The sequence below is a fragment of the Rutidosis leptorrhynchoides genome, chromosome 1 (genome assembly GCF_046630445.1).
Source record: "Rutidosis leptorrhynchoides isolate AG116_Rl617_1_P2 chromosome 1, CSIRO_AGI_Rlap_v1, whole genome shotgun sequence".
NCBI classification, from domain to species: domain Eukaryota; kingdom Viridiplantae; phylum Streptophyta; class Magnoliopsida; order Asterales; family Asteraceae; genus Rutidosis; species Rutidosis leptorrhynchoides.
In genome coordinates, this window is record NC_092333.1 from 77,439,803 (window position 1) to 77,445,791 (window position 5,989).

Below are 5,989 nucleotides of genomic sequence, written 5' to 3' on the forward strand. Positions count from 1 at the left end.
CAAGTCAACTCCGTGAGTTGTTAGACAAAGGTTTTATTCGTCCTAGTTCATCCCCTTGGGGAGCTCCTGTTCCGTTTGTTAAGAAGAAGGATGGTTCTTTCCGTTTGTGCATTGATTATCGTGAGTTGAACAAGCTTACTATTAAAAACCGTTATCCTCTTTCGAGAATTGATGATCTGTTCGATCAACTTCAGGGTTCATCTGTTTATTCAAAAATCAATCTTCGTTCCGGCTATCATCAGTTGCGTGTTAAAGAATCTGATGTTTCGAAAACTGCTTTTCGCACCCGTTACGGTCACTTTGAGTTTCTTGTTATGCCGTTCGGATTGACGAATGCACCTGCTGTGTTCATGGACCTCATGAACCGTGTGTGTAGACCCTATCTGGACAAGTTCGTTATTGTGTTTATCGACGACATCCTTATTTATTCGAAGAGTGATGAAGAGCACGAGGAACATTTGAAGTTAGTGCTTGATCTGTTGAGAAAAGAAGAATTGTACGCTAAGTTCTCTAAGTGTGCATTCTGGTTACGAGAAGTTCAATTCCTTGGACACATTGTTAGTAAACAAGGGATACAAGTTGATCCTGCTAAGATTGAGGCGATTGAAAAGTGGGAAACTCCGAAAACTCCTACCCAGATTCGTCAGTTCCTAGGATTAGCAGGTTACTATCGAAGGTTCATTCAAGATTTCTCTCGTATCGTAAAACCTTTGACAGCTTTAACGCATAAAGGGAAGAAATATGAGTGGAAGGATGAACAAGAGACTGCTTTTCAGATTTTAAAGAAGAAGTTGACTACCGCTCCGATATTGTCACTACCTGAGGGTAATGATGATTTTGTTGTTTATTGTGATGCTTCGCGTCAAGGCTTTGGTTGTGTTTTGATGCAACGAAAGAAAGTTATTGCGTACGCATCACGTCAGTTGAAGATTCACGAGCAGAACTATACAACTCATGATTTAGAGTTAGGGGCCGTTGTTTTTGCACTTAAGATTTGGAGACATTATTTGTATGGGGTCAAGAGTACTGTGTACACAGATCACAAAAGTCTTCAACATATCCTCGATCAGAAACAGTTGAAAATGAGACAACGAAGATGGATTGAGACGTTGATCGATTACGATTGTGAACTTTTGTATCATCCGGGTAAGGCCAATGTTGTGGCTGATGCGTTGAGTCGTAAAGAAAGGGCTGAACCTCGCAGGTTTAGAGCCTTGAATATGACAATTAGAACAAACCTCGCAAGGCAGATTCTTGAGGCACAACAAGAAGCCTTAAAGGAAGAGAATTTTGTGAAAGAGAACATAAGAGGTATGGCTAAGAAATTTGAGATTCTAGCAGATGGTACTAGGTACTTTGCAGGACGTCTTTGGGTTCTGAAGTTTGGTGAACTGCGACAACTTATTTTGGATGAGGCTCATAAGTCTAGGTACTCTATTCATCCTGGTTCAGGAAAGATGTATCATGATCTTAAGGAGTTGTATTGGTGGCCAAATTTGAAAGGTGATGTGGCTACATATGTGGCTAAGTGTGTGACCTGTGCTAAGGTTAAAGCTGAACATCAAAAACCGTCTGGACTGTTGGTACAACCCGAGATTCTCGAGTGGAAGTGGGAAGGAATTACGATGGATTTTATTACTAAGTTACCGAGAGTTGCGGGTGGCTATGACACTATTTGGGTGATTGTAGATCGACTCACTAAGTCGGCTCACTCTTTGCCGATTAGGGAAACAGATTCAATGGAGAAGCTCACTCGTTTGTACTTAAAGGAGATTGTTTCTAGGCATGGTGTTCCTGTATCCATTATTTCGGACCGAGACAGTCGATTTGTATCGAGGTTTTGGTGATCTTTGCAGGAAGCCTTGGGAACTAGATTAGATATGAGCACTGCTTATCATCCTCAAACGGATGGTCAGAGTGAAAGGACCATTCAGACATTGGAGGATATGTTACGAGCGTGTGTTATTAATTTTGGTAATGGGTGGGATAAATATTTGCCGCTAGCTGAATTTTCTTATAACAACAGTTATCACGCAAGTATTCAAGCCGCACCGTTTGAAGCTCTGTACGGTAGGAAGTGTAGGTCTCCTGTCTGTTGGAATGAGGTTGGGGATGCTCAACTCACAGGTCCAGAAATTATTCACGAGACTACCGAGAAGATTGTTGAGATGTGGAATTTCAAGTTGGTGATCGTGTTATGTTAAAGGTTTCACCTTGGAAGGGTGTGATCCATTTTGGTAAAAGGGGAAAGCTAAGTCCTCACTTTGTTGGACCGTTTGAGATTGTTGAGAGAGTTGGACCGGCGGCTTATCGTTTGAAGTTTCCACAAGAACTCAGTGTTGTTCACGATGTTTTTCATGTATCGAACTTAAAGAAGTGTTTGGCCGAAGCCGACAAGACTATTCCTTTGGAAGAACTTCATGTTGATAAGCAACTACACTTTATTGAGGAACCTATTGAAATTATGGATCGAGAAGTTAAGACTCTTAAGCAGAGCCGAATTCCTATTGTCCGGGTTAGATGGAACGCCAGACGCGGTCCCGAGTTCACTTGGGAGCGTGAAGATCAGATGAAGCAGAAGTACCCGCATTTGTTCCCAGATGCTGAGTTAACCCATGCACCTGCTTAAATTTCGGGACGAAATTTCCGTCACGGGAAGGTACTGTCACGACCCTACTTTTTCCGTTATCTTTTACCGTTAATTATTTAACGACCGTTAACTATTAATTGGATTACGTCATTTCATGACCTATATTATTATTTTAGTAATAATATATTAATTATTATGTGTTATGTGAATATATTTATTCATATTTTAAAACGTACGTTTATACGAATCGCGGATTTCTGTCCGGCGAATCTTTTCGGTTTTCAAACCAACGGTCGCGTTTTTGGGATATTTAAATCCTATTTATTTTAAAAATGATAATTTAAGGTCATATAATTATATAGTGTATTTATATTTATTTTTCGTCGCGCGTTTGTTATCTTTCCGAATTTTTAATCGCGTAAGTGCGTTTTCGCGTTTCGGGACTTGTTCGGGCTTTCGGGCCACAAGCTTTTACACATTTAGAAAGATTGGGCCATGGGGCCCACCCCATGACCCCTCATTCAGCCGAGACACCAAGGGGGGGGGGAGTAAAACTCCCTTGATTTTTATTTTTGGAGTATTATTTCCATCCCACTTTTTATTAAACCTAATTTTCTATTTTTGGTGCTCTCTCCCTCTCCTCTCCCTCTCCTCTCCCTCTTTGCCGTCACCAACCATCACCATAACATCATCATCTTCATCAATTTTCATAGCTTGGATCATGGATTGTTATACATCAACGCGTTCCTCGTTCCGTTCTCTACGCGATTATACTTCTCGTTTCTTGATTAGGGTATAAACCCTAACCCTAGAACTTTCAATTTTTCATTATTTTTCTGTATTTTGATGATTATTTAGTAGTATGATGTTTGTGGATTATTGTAATGATGTTTGTATGCGTAGAATTGCTCGTTTACATATGTTTTCGGTTTGATATAATTTGGACAGCAGATTTTTCGTGTGTTTCTGATATTGTAACTGATTTTGATCATAAAATAAAGTATATAAATGAGTTCCTCTCATCAAGACATTAATTTTAGACTCCTGATTCATGTCGTTTCGATTCCCGGAACCCTAATTATGATCAAAATGGTATTTTGTTAAGATTGAAATGTGATTTTGGTATGAACTAGGTTTTGTCCGACTTTGTGACCATATTTGGTGACTTTAGGGTGTGTTAGTGTGTTAGGACTGATGGTGGGATGAACTTTCATGTTCGGGTCATCTCAATCCGAGCCACGAATCACCCGTTACGTCCAAAACACGTTTTTGATTGAATTGAAGTCCAAGTGGTGTATTGGCTATATAACACGACTTGTGGACTGTTCTTGGGGTGTTCTTGAGTGTACCAAAGTGTCGGGTGGTTTACTTAGGCAGAGATATATGTAAGGCTCGCCGAAAACCGACACCCGGGGCTCAGGATACGACCCGATGAACTTTTGATTTAAAACTTTTGATTAATTATTAAACTTAGGATATAAATAATGGATTTCATTATAATTTAATTACTTATGATAAAAAAAAGTAATTATTATTTACAACTTATGATATATATATTTATTATATCATTTTAATAATACTTATGATTTAATTAAACATTTTAATTAAACATATGATTAATAATACTTCATTATTAATGGAAAAATACTTATGATAAGTATTAAACTTATATTATGAGATTATTATAATAAGACTTATAATAAGGATTAATTAATTATTTAATTATTATAAGGCTTAGTTATTATTTAATTATAATTTAATTATTAAATACTTATGATTTAATAATTATAATTAGAAACTTATGATATGATTAATAATTCATTATTAATTAATAATACTTATGATATGATTTAAATTTTATTATTAATTAATAATATTTATATTATGACTAATATTTAATTAATTAATTAAATACTTATGTTATATTAATTATATCATTTAAACTTATATTTACTTTAATAATTTATTTTAATTTAATTAAACTTATGTTATGACATAATTAGACATATTTAACTTTAATAAACGTTATAACTTATATTATTACTATAAATTATACTTTTAAAATTTATGTTGACCATGTTTGACCAAGGTTGACTTTTGAGTTGACTTTCGGTTGACTTTGACTTTCAGTTGACTTTTGTTGACTTTCTAATTAAGGAAACTTTCCTAACTTATAAACTTTCCTAAAATAGCAACTTTCTAAATTTGGAAACTTTCCAAAAATAGAAACTTTCCAAAAATAGAAACTTTCCAAAAATGGAAACCTGCTAAAAATAGAAACTTTCTAAAAATAGAACGTGTGTGTCCGTAAGCTGTTCCAATCAAACCGATGCATATTGAGTATTGTTCTATGACTACTTGCAACATGTACAATAGCTATCATACTAAGACTTGACCTAAGTTAGTTATTTATATCGACCTGCTTTATTTATAGGTCGGCGTTGTGATCATTCCTGATCACTGTACTACATTTGCTATTCGCTTAATTGTGTTGGTTACTTCATTACTATTAAGGTGAGTTATAGTCCCATTTTTACATACTTTTCAAAGTATATTTTTGGGATATGATTACATGCATTTTATTTCACGTTTAGACACAAGTGACAATTAAATTTAAATTATTCATTGTGAGTTGGACAAAAATATTCCCTAGTCTGGTAACTGTAATCATTGGTTTCTACCGGTGAACGCGAATCCTACGGATAGATCTATTGGGTTTGACAACCCCATTTCGAGCTAGTCGCGCTAGCAATTTATAATCGGAATGTTTAGTACTTCGTATTTTGTTGTAGATACACTGTCCAGTGTATATTTTTATTGTGTTTGGCAAGGGTAAATAAAGGGTTAAGTGGTTACCAGGTGGCTCATTGATAATGAATAATGTTTAATGTTTTCTAACATTTTTAAATCTTGTTGTCTAAAGTTTATTCAATTATTTAAACCTATAATTCACTCAACCTTTGTGTTGACAGTTTACTCCCATGTTTTCACAGGTACTTGAGTTTATGTGATGCTTCCGTTGTGTTTAGAAGAGTCTGCATGCATTTGGGCAGATTTTTATGAAACAATTTATGAAACTTTGGCTTGCATTCGGTTTTTGAATAATTAATACTTGTGGGTTATTGACAATGTTTTTGTGTCAACTTTGGATTATTAATATGTTGGGTTACCTTTAAACTACATATTTTGGTATGCTTTCCTTTTTGGAAAACTTTTGATATAAAAGAATGCAATGTCATTTATTAAATTCATTTAAGTTCGATCAAGCTGTAGGACCAAGTGACGGAGCCGTTAAGTGTTTTGACGGGGCCATTAAAAGTGACGTCACTCGCACGCGTGAGACATGACTCGCACGAGTCAGTGCACGGTTGATGATCAATCGTGTGGACCTTTGAGCTC